Source organism: Tamandua tetradactyla, chromosome 2 (assembly GCF_023851605.1).
Source record: "Tamandua tetradactyla isolate mTamTet1 chromosome 2, mTamTet1.pri, whole genome shotgun sequence".
NCBI classification, from domain to species: Eukaryota; Metazoa; Chordata; class Mammalia; order Pilosa; family Myrmecophagidae; genus Tamandua; species Tamandua tetradactyla.
In genome coordinates this window covers 174,169,039-174,191,080 of record NC_135328.1, presented here as the reverse complement: position 1 = coordinate 174,191,080, position 22,042 = coordinate 174,169,039, and the positions used below count along the sequence as shown (strand labels likewise).

At 44.6% G+C, this 22,042-nt stretch overlaps 1 protein-coding gene and 1 long non-coding RNA gene across 4 annotated transcripts in view; both read right to left on the bottom strand.

Moving 5' to 3' along the window:
- Positions 1–22,042, bottom strand: part of LOC143674264 (BEN domain-containing protein 5) — a 1,810,590-nt gene that overhangs the window by 177,941 nt on the left and 1,610,607 nt on the right. The gene's annotated exons all lie outside the window — the stretch shown is intronic.
- Positions 18,378–18,953, bottom strand: LOC143663097 (uncharacterized). The gene is made up of 2 exons (XR_013165802.1): positions 18,886–18,953; positions 18,378–18,470 (listed from the first exon to the last, which is right to left on the bottom strand). It is a non-coding gene; the product is annotated as an uncharacterized LOC143663097 (long non-coding RNA).

Here is a 22,042-nt window from a genome sequence, read left to right as displayed (position 1 = left end):
GCATTTCTGCTGACCACAGGGAAATGCAAAATGGGCATTCTATTTGCACACTAATTTTACTGAGCCCCTGTGTCTTCATAAAATGATAACGTGGGGCTAATAAAAATCAAGCATCTCGGGTGCTAATATAAGCAAATGTTGATGCAGGCAGGTAACAAATTGCTTTGTCATTTAGGAGGCTGTAAAAGAGCATTATAATCATCTTTAGGCAGAATGGATGGGTCGCTTTTGCTTAGCTTTTAGCTTTCATTTGCAAAATCAATTTAAAGTAATGTAGCAGCTCTGAGGTGGTGTGACATGAGATACCCCCCACCTCCTGTCACTGAATCCCCAGACTCCATGCAAAGCCAATTAAACATATTGCCTTGATGGAGGCAACAGGGATGATGAAGGAAGCTTAAACAAAGCCAGGGTGGGAAAGAGGGTGAACAATGAGACCAAAACAACTCAAAAGGGATGGTAAAATTGAATAGTCCTTGGGGTTGATGCACACAAGGGTATAATGACACACTCATAGGGACTGGGACAGCCATACCAGGCTCCTGGTTAGGCAGACATTTGAAGTCAAGTATGTTTAAGGTAGCATCCTCCGACACATACACACATACAATACGCACATATATGCACACCTCTGTCATTATATCCCTCTATCATATACACTTCCTCGTTCATAAAACATTGATTGAATACCTATTAAGTGGCCAGGCACGAGCTATTATTATTCTCAAGTTACAGAAAACCAGGGCCAAGAGAGTTGAAGTAACCTGCCCCAGATCCCACAGTCAATGACTAGCAGAGCTGGGTGCCAGTCCAGCCAGTGTGACTCCAGAACCTGTGTTCTTAACCTCTAAGCATTCTGTCTCTTGTGAAGAACAACAATAATATTATCCATTTACAATAGCAATTCAATGCTATTTAAGTATTTATTCTGTGCCAGGCAGTTTGCATGCATGATCTTGTTTAATTCTCACAGCAACCCTATGTAACATCTGCTCTTTCTTAACCCTATTTTATAGATTAGGAAATTGAGATCCAGAAGGCTAAGTGAATCGCCTAAGACTGCATAAGTAGTAAATGGAAGAGCTAGGATTAAACCTAGGTCTGTTTGAATTTTAAATTTATGCTCTTAATGACTGCGTCATACCGCCTCTCAGAGATTAAATAGGGTCCCTCTGATGGCTTTAAAAATACATCCACAGATTCTTTGTTAATCTCTTTCCTTCAGGAGGTGGCAATGAACTTCCCTTCCCTTGAATGTGGGCTGGACTTAGTGACTTCCTTCTAACAAATAAAAAACTACAGAAAAACCATATCACTTTTAAGATTATGTTATAAAAGACTGTGGCTTCTGTCTTTGGTGCCCTCTCTCCTCTTCTTGCATGCTCACTCTGGGGGAAACCAGCTGCCATGCCATGAGGGACACTCAGGTAGCCTATGGAGAGGAACACATAGTGACGAACTGAAGTATCTGGACAACAGCCAAGAGGAACTGAGGTCAGCCAAAACCAAATGAGTGAGTTTGGATCCATTGGAAGTGGTGCCAGTCTCGGATGACTGCAGCCCTGTCCAACCATTTACCACAAGCTCATGAGAGACCCTGAGCCAAAACTACCCAGCAAAGCCACTCCCACATTTCTGAGGCAGAGAGAGAATAAATATTTGTTCTTTTAAGATGCTAAATTCTGTAGAATTTGTCAGGCAGCAGTATGCAACTAATAAAGCCCTCTAGATAAAATCATAATCTGTTGACTTAAAACATTTTACCTACACCTTTCTACTACTTGATATGTAGAATTTGAGTAATTTTATATTTTATCCACTGATGCTGAGCATGAGTGAGGATCAAAGGCATACCCTTAGTGCCAAAATGGAGAGAAAGCCTCGATCCATTTGGTGGACTATTAGCAGGTCTGTGGCTGGTTCAGACATTAGAAGAAAAAATCTCCCGAAAGTTGGCATTGCTAGCTTTGTTTCTGTCATCTCTCCTGATAGTGATTCTACCACTTGTCATGGAGAGCAAGGTATTATGTGTAAGGAAGAAAGGGGTAGTGAACTGGAAGAGGGCTGTGGAATGTTACAATGAGAGCAAGATTTTTTTTTGACACCTAAGCTTTTTAAATTTTCTTGGCTTTGTGATCCCTGAAGGCATGATAAAGTCAAGAATATGTCCAGTCGCCGTCTTTTCTCTAATACCTCAGAGCCCAACCTAAACTGGAGAAGAAGTCCTGGTAGCAATAACAGCACTGTTAGCTAGGATCTGGTCTGGAAGCCTGCTCAGGACTTGAACAGCCCTGTAACCGATCTCTTTGCTCTGGCTCATCCAGATCCTCTCTCTGGTCACCAAAGTGGTCTTTCTGAAACACAAATGGAAGCATACCAGCCCCTCTGCTTACAAGCCCCCAGCAACTTTCTGTTGTCCTCAGAGCAAGTCCTGCCTCCTGAGCCTGGCATTCTCTAGGAGCTGATGGATCTTCACCTCTCTAGCTCTTTCTGAAGACCCCAGATTCAGCTAATTCTTGGCATTTCCCCAAACACGACATAAGGTGTACTCTCCCCACCTCTGCACTTGAGCACACGATTTTCTCTTTGCCTAGAATGCCACTCCTCACCTTCACTGCCTGGTTTCCTCCTACTCAGCCTGCGTGACTTGGCTCAGATGTGCCTCTTCTGGGAAGGGAGAGGGGAAACTAGCACTCATCAAGGACTTGTCTTAGGCCAGCCCTGGTACTAATGCTATGTTTTATCTGATTTCATCAGCACAATAATTATGCACCTTCCCCAACAAAAGATATCATGTTAAAGAGAACATGAGGAAATCACTATGTGGGGGCTGTGAGTCATAGGGAGAACATGGTCAGGGTGCAGAATTTCTTGCATATCATTTTAGGAGTAAGTGTAGATATTGTATTAGTAAAATTAAAGGTATATATTTTAAATTCTTTTTTTTATTTAGTTTTTATTATCAAACCAAAACAACATACAAACATAAACATTCTTGACATAGAAACGTTCCATGCATGGTGTGCGATCAATGGCTCACAATATCATCACATAGTAGTATATTCAGCACCATGATCATTTTTTAGAACATTTGCATAACTCCAGGAAAAGAAATAAAAAGAAAAAAGAAAAAAACTCATACATACCATACCCCTTACCTCTTCCTCTCATTGACCACTAGTATTTCCATCTACTCAATATATTTTAACCTTTGTTCCCCCTCTTTTTGTTTGTATAACCTTACCCCTTCCTTTCATTGTTCACTAGTAATTTATTTTAGCATTTGTTCCCCTATTATTTATTTATTTTTAATCCATATTTTTACTCATCTGTCAGTATCGTAGATAAAAGAAGCATCAGACACAAGGCTTTCACACTCACATAGTCACATTGTGAACGTTGTATCATTATACGTTCATCTTCAAGAAACGTGGCCACTGGAACACAGTTTCAAGCACTTCCCTCTAGCCTCTCTAATACACCTTAAACTGAAAAGGGGATATCTATAAAATGTGTATGAATAACCTCTAGGATAACCTCTTGACTCTGTTTGAAATCTCTCAGCCACTGACACTTTATTTTGTCTCATTTCTCTCTTCCCCTTTTTGGTAGAGAAGGTTTTCTCAATCCCTTGATGCTGAGTCACCGCTCATTCTAGGATTTCTGTCCCACATTGCCAGGGAGGTTTACACCCCTGGGAGTCATGTCCCGGCGGGGGGGGGGGGGGGTGGGGGTGGTGGTGAGTTTGCTTGCCCATTGTGGCTGAGAGAGAGATAGCTCATATCTGAGCAACAAAGGAGGTTCTCTGGGGGTGACTCTTAGGCCTAATTTTAAGTAGGCTTAGTCTATCCTTTGCGGGGATAAATTTCATATGAACAAAGCCCAAAACTGAGGACTTGGCCTATTGATTTGGTTGTCCCCACTGCTTGCAAGAATATCAGGAATTCTCCAAATGGGGAAGTTGAATTTTCCTCTTTTCCCAAGGGGACTTTGCAAATACTTTTTTATTCACTGTTCAAATCAATCATCTATCTTTCCTTCTGGTTTCATTTGTGCCCCCAGCCCTCCTCCCTCTATCATTCTCACATTCAGCTCCATTGAGTGTACTGACATTATTGTGCTACAATTGGGTAGTATTGTACTATCCATTTCTGAATTGTCACAATCAGTTCTGTTGCACAATCTGTATTCCTTCAGCTCCAGTTACCCAAAATCTACCTTATTTCTATCTCCTGATGGCCTCTGTTCTTAACTGAAATTTTCCAAGTTCATTCATTAATGTTAGTTGATATCAGTGAGACCATATAGTATTTGTCCTTTTGTTTCTGGCTGATCTCACTCAGTATAATGTCCTCAAGATCCATCCATGTTGTTACATGCTTCATATATATATTTCAAATTCTTAATAGATATTTTTTATAAATTCAAATAACTATTATTACATTAAAAAATTAAATACTTAACCCTCATGAATTAAGTTCATATAATCTATTCTAATAATTATGGAGAAAGATTGCTTTCTGAGGTCTCTGTTTCATCTGTTGCTACAATTGCTAACGTTTATTGAGCACTTGCCATATGTCAGATTTGTTCAAAGTGCTTTTATATCCTATATCCTATTTAATCACCCCTGAATCCCTGTCTGACGGGTAGTCTTGTGGACATTTTATAAATGAGAGAACTGGGGCACAGAGAGGTGGATTGACTTGTCCATGGTGTAACCAGGATTTATACCCAGAGTGTCTGGCTCCCGAGTCTTTGTTCTTAAGCCTAACATCACAGCTGGTGATTCCTGTCCTTTACCTTTTTTTCCCCTCTTTTTATAAGATTAGAAAACTTTTCCTCATGTGTAACTAAAATCTGCTTCTTTGTAATTTTCACCCATTCATTCTAGTTTTATCCTCTAAGACATATGATTACATTTTTGCATATTTAAGAGCATACTATTTGCCAGGCATGTACTGAGTGCTGGGGACACAGATGTGAATCAGAGAGGGACTGTCCCTTGAGGGGACACAGCCTGCTGAGGGGGACTGATGGCAAACAACTAACTTGATAACCAAGCAAGGCACAACGAGTACCAGAGTTTCCACTGGAGTGCCTTTAAGACCTGTGAAGAAAAGGTTGGGGGCTAGAAAGGGAGGCTTCAGACTCTGCCTCTGCTGCCTTGTCTACACCCAGCTACTTCCCCATGGCCTTGGCATGATTTCCTGGTGAAACCTCGATGCCCCTAGCAGCCTGTCAGCGCATGCTTGGATCAGTGCCTTTTCCCCCAAGCCAGAGTCTCCTTTTGGTATCTCTTTGGCCTATCCTTGAGTCCTGCTTTCCCGCTCCCCATATTAGGATTTGGCTGTCTGTGGCAGACATCCTAAGGTGGCCCCCATGTATAATCCCCTCCTCTTGATTGTGGGCAGAACCTACGATTTGCTTCTAACCAACAGAATATGGGAAAGTTGACAAGATGTCATGCCCATGGTGACGTTCTGTTAAATAAGATTTCATCTTGGCAGACTAGAGTGAACGATACTCTCCTACTTGCCTTGAAGAAGCAAACTGCCATGTTGTTGAGCGGGCCTCAGGGCAGGTAAACACAGGTGGCCTTTAGGAGCTGAGGGCCTCAGTCCTATGACAGCGAGAAACTGAATTCTGCCAACAACGGTGAACTTGGAAGAGGACTTAGCCTCAGGTGAGACTGCAGCCGTGAGGATCACCTGGAACTCTACCTTGTGAGACCCTGAGCGGAGGACCCAGCTAGGCTCTGCTCAGACTCCTGACCCACAGAAACTGAGAGATAATACATGTATGTTGTCCCAAGCTGCCAAGTTGTGGCAATTTGTTATACTGAAATAGAAACCTTGTCTAAACGATACACTCCTAACCCACAGTTACTAACTCAATTCTTTTTTTCTCACTCCACTCGTGTCCCTCTGATATTATAAATTTATGTGTTTATTTGCTTAAGCTCATTTTCCACCACTAAAATGAAAGTTCCATAAGGGCAGGGATTTTATTTTCCTTGTTACTGCTATATCAGGGTCCCATACAAGGCATATTTGGTAAATAAATGGAAGAGCTGGCTGTTGTGATAAAAAAAAAAAAAAAGGATTCCTGGAATCAGACTGAGCTGATGGAATCCCAACTTTGGTACTCCATTTTCACTGAGCCTCAGTGACCTCAACTATAAACTGGTGATGTGAATACCCACCTCAAAGGACATTTTACAGGTTTAAACAAGATATGATGCCTAAAATAAAATATGATGTCATTAAAAAAAAAGGCACTTGATATTATCAGTGAAGGTATGTGGCAGGCACTTAGTCTCTCACTTAAGGTTTATCTTGTGAGTTGGGGATTATTATTCTCCTTTTACAGTTAAGGGAATTGGGGTTAGAAGTGGGTAAGTAATTTGTCCAAGGCCTCACGGTTAATAATCTGAGGGCCCAAATAAGAGTGCAGATCTATCTGCCTGTGTAGCCAGCAGGCTTTCCCTTTGACCCCCTCAGGATATGGAGGAAACTGAGGAAACAGTGTCCTGTCCAGTCTCTTTCACCCAGCTCTCCCCCTTCTGTTGGATTCACCTTCAGTTAGTTTGGCTGAGCTTCACGTTAACAGAGTCATACCCCTATTCAAATGCATCCATTAGTTCCCCAAGAAGGCACCACTGATGCCTCCTAAACCTATGTCTCTGTTGTTACCCTAGAACAGGGTTTCTCAACCTAGGCACTATCGACATTTTGAGCCAGATAATTTTTTTTTGTGCAAAACTGCTGAATGGTGTAACAAGTTTAGTAGCATCCCTGGCCTCTCTACCCACCAAATGCCAGTAGCATGTCCCACCCCCCAGCCATGACAATCAAAAGTGTCTCTACACATTACTAAGGTTCAGCATCTCCTGGGGATGTAAAATAGCCCCCAGTTGAGAGCCACTTTCCCATAAGAATATTCTACTTAATTCAGACTGCCTTGTCACTTTCGCCCCAAGCAGGTCTTCAATTTTCTAGACTATGTATCTTTGCCCCAGCTCCTCTAAAAAGCCTTTCCAGATGTTTCCACACCATAGCACACTCACCCTCCTCTGAACTCAGTTCACCATCTGGTCATAAATCATTTGCTGCCTTAGTTAGGCAGAACCAAAAAGCCACAATTCAGATCTGTTTGGCCTAATGCCCGGCATCTGTTCTTCTGAGCCTGTGGGCTATCTTGAGGAAACAGTGGTGTTGGCAAAGTTTATTTTCAGTTCCCCCTCTCTTCAGACTTGCCCAGCTCTGGGTCATCTAGGCTCAACTCTCCCATGACCTAAATCTTACATCCATGTGGTAGACTCATTCATTAGTATTAGAGCTTGAATTTTCTACCCTTAATGACACAGGAGAAGAACACAGCCATCACCACTGAAAAGAATATGCAGGTGGCAAAGAAATGCTCCTGACAGGAAATGAAGCATTGATTCTGGAATTTTGGGACAGGGACCATTTGGGTAGCACCTCATGTCTGCACCCACATATCAAAATAGCTGCTTCAAATCTAGGAAACATGGAGATCTCTGGCTTAAGGAGACTCAGAAGCTGCTGAACTGCAAAGCCTGTGAGGTCATTGAGTAGAAAATCCTTGCCATGCAGATGAAGGACAGAGCTCCAGAAAGAACACGTGACTTGGTCCAGCTCACACAGCTAGGAAGCGGTAGAGCTGGGTCTGGAACCCACGGCATAGGGCACCAAAGTCCAAGCAGCCTCCTTTCACTCTACTGGGCTACTTCTGGCAGTATGTTGGAGTCCCAACAGGGAGGTACCTGGAAAGCCCCCGAGGGATGCCTACCAGAAAAGTGAAGGAGAGCAGGAAAGCTGTGGGTCTGAGATGTGGACTGTTCTAGCCAGCTGAAGATTGGTTGACTCGACAGTGGACAGGAGCAATGCAGAACTCTTCTCCCTTCCTCCTTGGGCTGCTCAGACAGGCTGCCCCTGCTGGGCTCCTGCTGTTGATAAAACCTCTTTGCTACAGAGCTACTCTCTAGGCCTGGAAACAAGTAGACAGGCTTCAGGGGGTAGACTAATGGCAGGAGGACTTTCCTGACCACTATTTATAACCTTGTTAACGCTGTTATTTGATCTAGGCACCACCTGCAAGCACCTCTAAGAAGTCAGAACTGGAGTTGCCTGCTCATAGTACCTGCTTGGGGTCAGGTTCCCTGGGAAATAGACTCCTAAGATTTGCATGCAGGAGATTTACTGGGAATTGCTCTTGGGAGCCCTTGTGAATGATGTGAGGTAAGCAGCACCCAGGCAGTCACAACAATGGCCTTAAAATCCTATAGGATGGGCCCTTCATTGTTACTCCAGTGACAAAAGGGGGCTGGCTTTGAATTCCTGTACAGACTGGACACTGGATGTGGGTGGTCCCCAGAACAGGGACATAATTTTGGGCAAGGCAGCTTCCCCTGACCAAACGCAACTTCTAGAGAAGGACTCAGCTATGAGCTATCAGCCACGTACACTCCTGGGAACTGGGGAATGGATGCCTCAGTCCTGATGGGGGTCTGCTTGGTCACATGGCACCCACCTTTAGCTGAGGCATCTCAGGAGAGCAGGGCAGATCTGAGGGCCAAAAGAAAGAAGACTGAGTGTGAAGGACTTGATTTTTTAGTTCAATTCAATATGCATTTTCTGAACACCAACCACCTGCCAGACTTTGGACTTGTTCCTGAAGATATGGAGAGGAATCAGACACTGTCCTTGTCATCAAGAGGCTCAAAGACTAGTGGAGCAGAAAGATCAAACCTGGCTTTGTGGTTATAAACTTGAATCTTAGAGTCAGAAAGAAAGGGTAAATACTAGTTCTGCCACTTGAACTTATGTGAACTTCAGCTCTGGGATCTTTAATTTCCTCATCTGTAAAATGAAGATAAAAATAGTATTGAGGGCGGGCCGCGGTGGCTCAGCGGGCAAGAGTGCTTGCCTGCCGTGCCGGAGGACCCCGGTTCGATTCCCGGCCCCAGCCCATGTAAAAAACAAACAAACAAACAAAATATAATAAAACAAGAAAATGTTTAAAAATGTTTCCCTTTCTTCCTCCCTTCCTTCCTTCCATCCTTCCTTCCTTCTCTGTCTTTCCTTCCTTTCCTCCCTCTCTCTTTAAAAAAAAAAAAAAAAAAAAAAAAAAAAAAAATAGTATTGACTTCATAGGGATCTTGTAACCATTAAATGAGATAATGCACAAGATCTGATGCATAGTAAGTGACCTCTAAGTCACTAGGTCCAACTGCCTGATTTTACATATACAGAAATTGAGGTCACTTGACTATATAAGCAATGCAAGAACTGAGGGCTTGCCCATCTTTTTCACAATCTGTATTTCCAGTACCTGACACAAAAGGTATTCAATAAATATTCATAGATTATTTGTTGCCCTTTGGCTGAATGAGCATGTGAGGCTACAACTGAATACCCAGGCTTTCCCCAACATGTGTTCTGCCTTTTGAATCCTTCTCTTCCAGACTCCAGAAATCCTTCCCTTCCAGACTCCAGAAATCCTTTCCCAGGTTAGTTTCAGGCTTATTAGCAAATGCGAATTGAATTATGGTCCTGCCCTTTTGCAACAAAGGACAACAAAAACCATCTCCCAAGGAAAAGAGGGCGAGGAGAGGTGAAAGCCGGGATGAAAGTTGAAGACAATACATTCTAATCAAACTTGATAAATATGTAAATTAAAACAGCTAAACTGTTGGCTTTGACAAATGACTTCTCCGTAATGGATTTTTCCACAGTGAAAGGCGAGAGTTCAGCCTGCCTGTTAGTCACAGTAAGAGCTCTCTCCTGCATTCCCGGCAATGAGGGCTGATGGGGCAGAACAGGGAACCAATCATTCTTTTAATAGCCACCGTTTATTGAGCACCTGCTAGCTGCTAGTCATGGCTGCCATTAGCCCTGTAAGGCAGGTGAGAATCCCTGTCTGGTGGATGAGGAAGTTGGGTAACGTTAAAGGCTAGAAGGGTCAGATCCAAATCCTGATAGCACCCAAGAGGCCAAAGCAACTAGTTGACAAGGAACATAAATTCAGAATGCAGACCCTCCAATGGTTTTGTTGCCATCTGGGGGTCTCACCAACTCAAAAGTTAATGTTTAACAGCCCCAACCCACCCCCACCCCGGGCCCTGGCACAGTAGAGGTGTTCAGAGAAGATCTGTTCATTGAGTGGTTTGTTCTTTAATATGTTATGTAGCTCCAGGTGGAGCTATTATGCATGCCCTCTCTTGTCTTGTTTCTCCATCTGCAGAGTAAGAAGCTGGAGTCATCCCAGCTGAAGGTACTGATAGCATGGAGCAGAAATGAGTGGTCAGATTGCAGATTCTCTGCAAAATAAAGACGAGTGTCCTTTTAAGCCACTCAGTTGGCGGGGTGGTGGTGAGGTTAGGGAGGTGTATTACGTAGCAATAGATAACCAGAATAATTGCTATGAAATCGATGCTTGTACTGGGATATAATACACCAGTCAGGTGAGGGGTAGCTGAAGAAGTATAGGTTTTGAGCAACTACACATGCCAGACACTTTGCATACATTATGATCCAAGTCTCACCACAGCCCTGTGAAAATTGTATTGTTTTGCTATCCTACAGATAAGAAATCTGAGGTCAAGTGCATTGCTTAGGGTCGCCCAGCTAGCAAGAGTCGGAGCTGGGATTTGAACCCAGTCTTTCTGTCTCCAGAGGCCAATCTTTTTTCGGACATCCTCAGTGGGAAGAAACCATTCCCCAGCCATACCATATAAAAGAGATATTATTCTATGTGTACTTGCACCTGCTTTTGACTCAAACTCCTACAAATACCCAAGTTTTTATACAAAGGTACAGAGTTAAGGCACAAACAGAAATTCAAGTTGAATGGTTTGCAGCTTTGGAAAAATACTATTCATACAATTTCACCAAATAGGGGACTAGTATTTATCAGCACTCCAAATGCTTCAGGAAAAGAGTTTCCTGGTAGGGTTGGGAGTAAATGTGATCCTGGCGCAATGCTGGAAGAATTTAGATTTGAAGAGTGTTCTTTCTTTCCTGTTGAGATCTTCATTGACTTGTATAAAAATACCACTTTCAGTCTCAAATCCCCACTGGCATCCTTATATAAGTACCAAAATGCTACCGGGCTTTTGAGATTTCATTTATGAAGGAAAAGTATTTCTATTAAAAGGTGTAATTTTTTTCCTCCAACACATCTTCAGAGGAGCCAGGGAAGCTGAATTGTTCCGGGCTCTGAGCAAACCAACGAACCCACGCCTTGCCCCAAGTGGTTATAAAGAACAGCCAAGGATGAGGGTGGAAACTCCATCTGCAGATGCCAAGGGAAGAAGCACAGAAAGGGTAGTGATGAGGGGAAATACAAGTAATTATAATAAACTCACATATGCCCATAACTTTGCAGTTTATGAAGTACATTGGTGCTCGGTAGGGAGTATTTCCATTGCCTCCACCCAAACCTAAGCCATGCTGTCTCTCCTGCCCTCTGCAACTCATTCTCTACATTTCAAGCAGAGTGATCACATTTGCCTGCTTCCAATTCTGCAGTGGCTTTCCCATCTGCTTGGAACCAAGTCCAGACTACGTACTATGGCCTGCTCGCCCCCCTGCCTTCCTCCCATCTTCACCCACTTTATTTCTCTCTCACCTGCTCCTCGTGCTTCCTCACACTGAGGTTCTTTCTAGTTTCTCTCCTTCTGGAGGGCTCATCAGGGCTGTTTTGTTCCCCTTAGGCCTCAGCTCAATGAAGCCTCCTCAGACACACCTTGACTGATCACCGGATCTTCTCAAATGGATGCTCTCACCAACCATTGAAGGTTACTCTTCTTTTTAGAGTATCTGAACATTTCCTTCATAGCTCTTGTCATACATTTTTTTTTTTTTCGCATGGGCAGGCACCAGGAATTGAACCTGGGTCTCCGGCATAGCAGGAGAGAACTCTACCTGCTGAGCCACCATGGCCCACATCTTGCCACATTTTGAAATGATTTTGCTTGTTTGTTTTCCATCTCTTTGCATGAGAATGCTAGCTCCATGGAAGCAAGAACTTTGCCTTATTAATTGCTGCAGACTCAGGTCAACACTAGTGCCTGGCGTGTATGCGTGCTTACTGCATTCTTACCCAGCCATAAACACAGTAATAGAGTGATGCTTATGTGTAAAGGTGGGCAAGTGGCAAAGGAATAAGACTAAAGAGATGGTTAGGAATTAGCAGGGCATCCAAGGTCATGCAGCTGGTAGGTGGTGAGGACAGAGTGGATCCTGGTCTGATTCATGTTAAAACCTGTGTTCCTTCTCCCATACCCTGTGGGGCTCTGTTCATTCACACTGCAGAGTGTGGGGCTGCAGAGCATTGGCTGTGTCTGATTTTGGATTTTTCTTCTGCCACTTACTAGCAATGTGGTCTTAGGAAAGTCACTTAACCTCTAGGTGCCTCAGTCTTCTCAGCTGTAAAGTGGGAATAATCATAATATCCATTGTAAGGGTAGTTGTGAATTCTAAACAAGTTAAAATAAAACACTAATCACAGTGACTGTCACATGATAACCCCCCAGTGTTTGCTGTTATTGGTCAGTCAACAAATACTCCTTAAACTTCCAGCCACTTCATCTCCCTAGGAAGTCTTCCCCACCTTCCACACAGAGTCAGGCACTCTCTGCTCTGTTCCCACCTAGCCTCTTCTGTTATTATAGCAATTGCCCAGTGATATAATAATAATTTGCTTCTTTCTGACCCTGCCTTACCCCTCTGGCAACTCTGAGCTTTTGGGGGCAGAAGCTCTATGTTGTTAATTTCTTTCTGACATTCATTTTCTCTGTCTGAGACAGAGCAAGCCATTTTGAAATGATGGTTTCGATGCAAGAGTTTTGAACTGGTGTACCTAAATGTAAAATTGCTTTAAAAAGGTCACCAGGTACTGTGTGAAACACACCTCCCACAACCGCCCCATGTCTGATCTTCACCCTAGTCCTTCACCCTCACGAATTCATACTGCAGCCATCCCCTGGTCCTCAGCCTTGACCTGGAGCACATCCTGAGCCCCGGCCTTTCCTCTCCTCTCTTCTCTGAGGCCACCTTGCCAGAAGTGGAGACCAGAGATGGAGGTAGTTCTGGTATGAGGGGCAGCAGCCTGAAATGTCTCCTCGGCACATTCTTGGTACGGTTTTTAAAAAGTGGAAAGTGGAATGGTTTGTTTCCCAGGCTGTGTCAAAATGTCCCCATATTAAAATAGTTGTGTCAGAGCACCTGCATCAGCTTGGCTGAAACAAAAAAACCATGTCAAAAAGATATGAACTCTGCCTGGGAAGCCACCTGGCATGTAGCAGCTCTGAATAATGGAACTGAAAACACACACCATTGTAAGGAGATTAACAAGCAACCCACTACACTGCGTGGTAGCTACTTTCTGTTCCAGTGAGGATATTACCATCTCCATCAGGACCAGACAACTTAAGGATGCTGCCTGATATCACACAGCAGGCCTATAGAAAAGAAATTACTAGAGCTGCGTATGGTCTAATTCATCCCTCCTACAGCCTAGGCTCTGAGAGGGAAAGTGACTAGACCAAGGTCACATGGTGAATTGGATTTTCACATGGTGGTTCAGAAACGTGTGATCAATTCATCCCATGTCCTAAATTATGGACCATAGCATCACCTTGGACCTCTGGCCTGCACTCAGCAGAATCTAACAGAGACCATAGGAGGCTGCTAAACTCTGGACACGTGTTCTGAAAATTGGATAGGGAAATTCTCAGCAAAAAAAACCTTTAGTGTCCTGTTGGGCAGGTTGTCAATATCCCATCAGTCAGGCAGTCCTCTTTTTGGCTGGCCCAGATCTGTGAGAGGAATAGGTGAACTTCTGCAGATGAGGGGGCACAAGTGAAGAGCCATTAGTTTGCATCTATTTCCATAATTGATATTTCTGCAGCTGGCTAAGGGAATAAACCCCTGTTAACCTGAGTTAGAAAATTACATATTCTTACTGTCTTAATGTCTTCATGACTTGCATTGAATGTAGTCCTTCTTGAATAAAATAAATTGTAAAAACTTAATTGACAAGAATATATTTCCGGAGGGTGTTTTTATTGAGTGGTATTATGTATCTGTCTATCCTAGGATAAACCTGGAGTCTTTATAAAAATCTGCCTTAGACTATACCTGGGGCATATGGCATTGAAATCAGACAGAACTGAGGTTAAATCCAGGTCTGTGGTGCCCTAGCTGTGTGGCCTAGATGAGTTGCTCAACCTCTCTGAAACTTGGTTTCATCAGAGGCTGAGCACTGTCCTTCAATCCCACCTTCCAGCAGACCCTTTTGTCTTAGACAGCCCAGTGGTATGAAGATTCTGTCAGGTGGGACCCATGGGATCTGAGAACTGGTGAGATGAATTAGCGTAACAGTTTCAAGCTGGGACTCAGGTGCCAGGGCAGCAACTCCACCTCTCCCTGGGTGGGGAAACTTAGATGAGTTACTTCACCTCCGTGGGCCTCAGTCTTTCATCTGTAAAATGGGGATCATAACAGACTATCTGGTAGTGATGCTCTAGGGGTAAATGAGTTAATGCTCATAAAGCACTATTGCAGAATGCGGGGCCTATATAAGTAAATCTTATATAAGTGCTTGCTAAATGAACACTGATTAATATTACCCAGGCAGGTGCTCTGTCAGCAGAGGGTGATGCTCATTTTGGGAGCATCCCCCATGACAGGCTCATTCTTCCTTTAGAAACATTCTCTTGCAGACAGTTGACTGATGCTTTTTTCCAAATATGTGAGATGAATGCGTTGGCAAACTATGGTTTATTCTCTGGGTTTCAGTTGTATATTCTAAAAATTGTACATTTTAATCTCTGGTTATGGCTGTGTAATAGAACTACTTGGGAGACTTTCTAAAAATGCTGATACCCAGCGCCCCACCACCCTAATCCCTCACTAAGATTCTGAGTTCATTGCTCTGGGGCGGGGGTCAAACAAGTTATTTTTCTAATGTACAGTCACAATTGAGAACCCCTGGTCTAACATGTGCTTGAACTCGGCCCTTCTATGATCTCTGGGCCTTGATTTCATCATTGGTAGTAAGAAGGGTAGAGTTAAGTGGTCTCTTAACCCCATCTGGTTCTAAAACAGTGTGACCCATGAGACTTGGATGACCCAGGGAGTGACTTGGAATGGCTCTGTTTAGATCACTTTGGTCATCACAAGAAGAGGAAGGCCTGGCAGTGAGTGGACAAGCATACATGAAGCCCAGTTTCTTGCCAACGCAGTTTCTTTCTGGGAAAAGAACAAAAAGTCCTAAGATAATAGAGGTGCAGTGTCTCAAGGGAAATTGCAAGGCTTTGAGCAAGCAGATTGGATTTATAATGAAAATGGAAGCCATGTACAATGAAGAGAAGGAGAAAACACATTTTTCATGAAGGGAGAGGGTTCATATATTTGCAATCAGGGACACAAAAGGGCTCAAATACATGCATGGCAGAACTTAGAACCAGGTTCCTTGGAGGGTGGGAGAAGAAAAAGGAAGCGAAATAGCTGTACTTGAGCCCTGATCTGTGTCAGGCACCAAGTGAGCACATTACATCTACAACCTCATCCCATCCTGCCAGCCTCCCAGAAGGCTAGGCATGCTCTGATGGCTGTCTACAGACGAGCAAACAGGTTAGAAAGCTGGGCAACGCGGTGCCAGGTTCAGAACCCAGGTCAATCTGACTCCAAATCCCAGGTTCTTCCCACCATAGCATGTTGCCTCACTTATCCAGGACTTCCTTTCCTCATAACCCTGCTCGCCCAGATCATAGCAAAGAGCCAGAGGAGACAGAAGATGTCTGAGAACAACCAAAATCCAGACACGCCGTTCTGTTCCCACATTAAAGTTCCCATTGACTCTCAGGAGAGGCTTCCAACCTGCTGGAGCGACTGGGGTGACAGGAAGAGACTTCCTCATTTCTGGAAAGAAGGGGCAAAGCTTATCTTTGACGACAGGTCTGTAAACACAAAGTGATGGATGGAAATTAACAAAGTCACCATAAATAGACCCGGGCTCCCAGGACATGGTTCTTGACTGCCTGAGGCTATTAGCACATCAAAAGGAAGCAGGTGTCAGTTGGCAGAGGGTCCTATGTGCCTCAGGAGTGCTGGCCAGGCAGTGACAGGCCCAGCCTGTTTCTGTCCGAGAGAGGACAGCCTGATAGAACTAGTATGTTCCAACCTGCTGTAAACTACTAGGGTCTTGGTGGGGGTGATGCACTAGGTGACCACAGCTGCGGGACCTGACTGTACTCAACTCCTCTCCCTCTCCCTCCTGCTGCCCCACCTTTGTACCCACCAGCCACCTTCTGGATACTGTTCAGCTTCACCGAAGCTCTCCCTTGTCTCTACCACACAGCTGGCCAGGTGGGGTTAGTATTCACACCCAGGACCAAATTGGCTCTGCAGCCCTCATCTCTTCATCTCATGACTGAGGAGGACAGTACAGTTCTGCTCCATTCTATTCACACACGTCTTGGTGCCTACTGAGTGCAGGCCCTGAGCTGAGCATCAGTGATAACAAGATGATGATGTGACAATCCTGCTGTCCAGAAACTCACCTTCTAGTAACCACGTGGCATCACAAAAATTGAAAGCAAGTTTGCTCTGAATGCCTATGGCTGAGAAGCGCACACCCCAGCGATCTGGAGCATGACACAAAGGTGGGTGCTGATGCTGGGTGAGTGAGGAACTCTCCTACCCCAGGGAGTGCCGGGCTGCGCAGCCAGAGTTAGAGGGTGAGAATGTCCCCCAGACCAGCGCCCCGACTTTGGTCAAGATTGGAGCCGCAATGATGGGCTAGCTGTGGAATGAGCTGACCCCCGCCTGGGCTGGGAAACCTATTCCACCCCATCCACCTTTTACAGAAACGTGAACAAGCTCAGGACAGTCCAGTGAAAGGCATTCAACGCTTGCTTCCTGCAAAGGTTAAGGCTGCTAGAGACCATAGCAGGATATGTACCCTCTCATCACTGGCATAGATTAGTATTCCATACGTGAATATTGAAGTGAAAGGACATGCCTTGCACACTCACTTTAAAGCTATGCCTTCAGATAGTACCTATGGACCTACTGGGTGCCCTGGGAGAACTGAGGCTTGCTTTTTGGTGGTGCTAATGTGGTGATAACACGGTGGTGTCTTCCCACCTTCTAGCAAGTTCGTATTCTCCAAATCCCTGAATCCCCCACGGTGTCCTTTCAAAACCTTTCTCTTTAAAGTTCCAGACAGCTATTTACATTTTCAATTCTAGAAATCATTAATATTTTAAAACTGTCAGCACCATGGCTTAACACACATGCATTTCCTACCTGCTACTGTTAAAGGGAAACTCGCTATTTGAGAACTATTTGAACACGGGGTGATTTCCCAACTTTTGTTCGAATTCTGCTCTCAAGCCCCTGCTCTCAGGAACTCGTGGTTTAGTCGGGGAGAGAACTGTTATGTGGATGTGAGAGCTCTAAGTGATCGATGCGGTGGCTGAGGGAAGCATTGAGCCTGCGGGACCAGCCTGGAGAGTCAAACAGGCATCTCAGAGGAAGGTTTCTGATTTCAGGGGAACATTTCTGCAGACAGTAGAAAGAATGAGAGAGAACCAGAAGATCTGAGCTGAGACGCCAGCCCTTTCAATTATTATTTAGTCATCTTAGCAATAGGGTGAGATTGAGATCAAGGAACTTTGAGTCCAACTGGTTTATGTTCCAATCCCAGCTTTGCCACCTACTAGCTGTGGGGCAATAATCACATCATTATACAATCAATAATCATGAATAACAGTCACTGAGCCCTTCCAGCCCCAGTCATGGGTGATTTCCTTAAATCTTCACAACCACCCTTTGGAATAACTTCTGCCATATCCCCATGTCACACAAGAGACTAAGATTCAGAAAGATTAAGTAACTTGCTCTGGGTCATGCAGGGCCAGAGGATGAGCCTGGATTTGATTCCAGAGCACCTGGGTGATTAAACACTGAGCTCCCACCCAAGGCATGGTTGTGAGAATTAAATGAGGCCATGTGTTGACAGCGTTTCCCACTGTGCCTGGCATGGTTTAAACAATGGTAGCTGCTGGAAATACTCTCAGCATCTTCAAAAGCCCAGCTCAGAAATCTGTCCTTCAATAGCCAACTCTGATCTCTCCAGCCAGCGAGCTCTCCCAGTGCTTGTCACCACCCCCTGCATCACAGCTCTCCTGTGGTGGCCGCTCTCCTATGCTACCGTCACCTCCCCAAGTAAAGGAACTGCGTCCTCTTCCTTTCTGTTCACTCCCCAGAGGCTACACGTTAAAAGGTTGCAGTCCGTGGTTACTAAATGGAATTAAGAGAAAACAATATCAGCCAGAAGAAAATGTTTCCCCAAGGTCTTCAGTCTGGACATATATAAAAACGACACAGTTGTAATTCGCTTTCAGATTCAAACTGGGAAGGTGAACTTTCACCCTGTCAAAAATAAGAACAAATTAAACTGAGACACAAAGTCATTTCCCTTGTTCCAGGGCCTTAGATTTCTAATTTAATGTGCAGTGCAATTCTGAGGGCTGCCAGGGCGGTCAGTAAGCTCATGTCTGATACCTGAAAAACTGACCACAGGATAGAGCTTTTAGTTTGCCAGTTTGTTTTCTTTTCTGGGCTGTACTGTGTTTCCTGTGGTATAGGTCCAAAGAGGAGAGCAATCCCAGGCGATTAGAAAAAAAAACAGTTGCTAGAAGTTGGGCTTTGTATAAAACAATGCACCACAAAATAGCCCTCAACACAATTACTCACCCACCCTGTCCCAGAGGGAAGCAACTTAGCCTGAGGAAGTTAGAAAAAATGGACAGAATTTCAGCAAACTAGCTGAAAAGGTGACAACTACCTTGTGGCGAGGCAGAGGGAAGGGGTCCCCCCATGAACAGGTGTTAACACTTAACTGTGAGACTTGGCAAGGCAGCACTGGGGTTTGGGCAGCCAAGGCTCTGAAATATTGATGTGGGAGACAATGGTGAGTGACAGGGACCTCACTGAGGCAACAAAGGAGCAGTCAGAGCAAATCATATGCTGGGAAAAGAAACTGACTTCAACAAAGGACAAGAACGCAGTCTGGGCAGAGCCTTTTCACGGAGTCTCCTGCTTGGAGTCATGACGATTGAGGTCAAGTTCTCCAACATGGCGATGCCCAACTTGCACAATAAGAATCACCTGGTGCACTTGTTAGAATTACAGATTTCTGGGCCCTACTCCAGACCCACTGAATTAGAGTCTCCCCACAAAGTTAAAAAAAACAAACAACTATTTAAATTATTAAAAACAACAACAACAACTCTTTTTTAAACTAGTGCCCCAGGTAATTCTTATGATGAGACAGCTTTGGAATTTACTGATTTAAAACACTAACACGTTTTTTATTGAAGCCCCTGGAATACAGTTTGGCCTTGGGCAAATCACATTTCTTCTCTGAGCTTCAGTTTCCACATTAATAAAATAAGGATAGGAATCCCTGCCTCCCAGGATTATCTTGTATATGGTGAGGAAGAAATAAGATGAGTGTGTCAGAAGTGTAGATAGCACCTGGCACATAGGGAGGTGCAGTGTGTGTAAGTTCCCACCTCCATGTAGGTGTAGGAAGGCCCCTTTTGTGCCAATCAATGCCCTCTAAAGGTGCCTGAGTTCCTCTTTCTGTTCTCAAGTTTTTGGCTCACCTATAGGGATACTGAGCGTCAGCCTCAAATGCTCTTGTTGGGGGATCTGCTCCATCTACAGTGGCAGTGCCATAGGGCTTCGGGGTTCTCAGTGGCTGCCAGCTGTCAGGATGCAGGCTTCCCTGGTGAGCTCCACCAGAAACAAGTAGGCTGGAGGTGACCTCCAAACTCCTTCAAGTAATCAGTCCAGGCTGACGCTGATCTCCCCGATTTCCACTCCCAGGAATCCCCTGGATTCCTGCCAGGCCTCTCAACTATCCCAACATCGCCAGTCCTGGGACGGAGGCTCTCAGCTGAGGGGTGGGGCCTTGAGGAGTGAGTCACCTCCCAGTTCATGTAGGTCTGCTGAAAGATGAGGATAGTTTAACTGAGGGGAAAATTTATGGTCAGGAGATTTGGTGAGGTGATACGGGCGATAGAGGGGCAGGAGCTTAGGCTTTGGTGCTGGACTCTTTCCCCTGCCTCTGCGACCTTGGGAAAGATGCTCTCAATTTTCTCATCTGTAAAAGAGGAAAGCACTATGTTTGATGCACAGGTTGTTAACACGGGCATATCTGAAAGGAGATGATACAGGTATGGCACACCTGGCAAGGACTAAGTATGTGTCACATCTTATCTCCCTTTTCTGCTTAGCTGCACAAATTTTGGCCAGTCTTATAATTCTTCTGAGTTTCAGTTTTATCACATGGGAAATGGAGATTGTAACACTTGCCTATGTCATTTAATAGAGCTGTTGGGAAATGCAGCAAGATAATATATGTGACAAGGTTTGAGGAAGCATAAAGAGGTTTACAGATGAGAGAAACATTACATCCAGGCAAAGCAGGATGTTATACTCTCCAACAGATGCTTTAAAACTGAAAGCTAGAGTATAGAGCAGGAGAAGGAGCAGTGGGCTTGGATGCATGGGCTTGGAGTTCAAGTCTCAGCCCTGCCATTTCTGTGAAACCTTGGATGAGTCACTCAACTTCAGTTTCCCCACCTATGAGGCTGATGGCTATAATGGAGGGTGCTAAGGCTCTGCATTCAAGTATTAGCAGAGTCCTAAGGGCTTCCATGTGCTTGCCCAAACCAAGAAGCTTTCCTTCCTGCCCTCAATGGCATCTTGCTAAGGCAATGCCAGAGGATACACTTCTGCTCCTGAGAGAAACTCAGCTTCCTTCCCAGAAGAATCCCATTCTAAATCAGACAACAAGACCTTCTGAAGACTTAACACAGAAGACCTGGACACCAGAACTTCTCAGCCTTCAACTGCGGTGACCATACATACACTCCTTACAGAGTCTCATTCAAAATCAGAGTTGACCCCTATCTTCTCCCTACCAATCAACTTGACAGAATCAGAACCAGGGGAAGTATTTGGTATAAGGCCAAAAGCATAACCAAGAAGAGTGTTCAAAGTTTTTCTCTTCAACAACTTTTATCCAGGGGATATTGATGCAAGGTTGATGTCATAGAGAGGTCTGGGAAGAGGGCTGGACTTGATATCCTCTGGGGCCGTCCTAATTCTTGGATATCGGGCTCCATGAACAAGTAAAAACATTAGGTTATCAGAACTTGAACCACTGATCAAAAGGTGAGGTCAGAGCTTATTGATGAGCCACAAAGCATTAGCTCTGTAATTATAAACTAGTCCACAGCTGATTTGTCAAAACCATTGGATGTAATTACTTTCTACTTTGTTACATTGGGGGAATGAATGAGGAAGATGGCTTAACCCATTCTTCCAGTATTGAGACAACATTCTGAAATTTAAATACGGAAGCGTTTGTTGGAAGTACTGTGACATCCTAATAGCACGCAGGAAATTGTGCACAGAGAAGAATCACTTCTCCATTTCTGCAGGGATTCAGAGTATATCTGCCAAGACTGTGGGTAAGCGGTTCCAGAGACCTGGTGTTCACACCCTGGGAAGAGATGGGGGGCGGCGGAGGATGGATTTTCCTCCCCTGCCAAAGGGCTGTTATCCTGACTTCAGTTGAAGACTCACGGGTTGCTTCCCATCTGTGTCAGCCCCACTGAAAAGTGCTTTTTGGCCTCCCTAAAGGCTTCCCAATGAGGTTGGCTCCTTTTGCTGAGCAGTGTCTGCGAGGACCTGGTTGGTGGCCAAGAGAAGACCTGCCAGGAGGAGAGAGCTAAGGCCTCCATTTGAGCATAGTCCAAAGGGGAAGGAACAGAAGAGAAAAGGAAAAATGAGACAAAGAGAAAATCAAAATACCCTCCTGCCCATAGCCACAACCAGAACCCAGTTAAAGCTGCAGGCTGAGTCCAGATCCCAGACTCAGTGGATGTCAGGGCTGACCTTTCACTCAGACATCAGATTAAGCCTTCCCT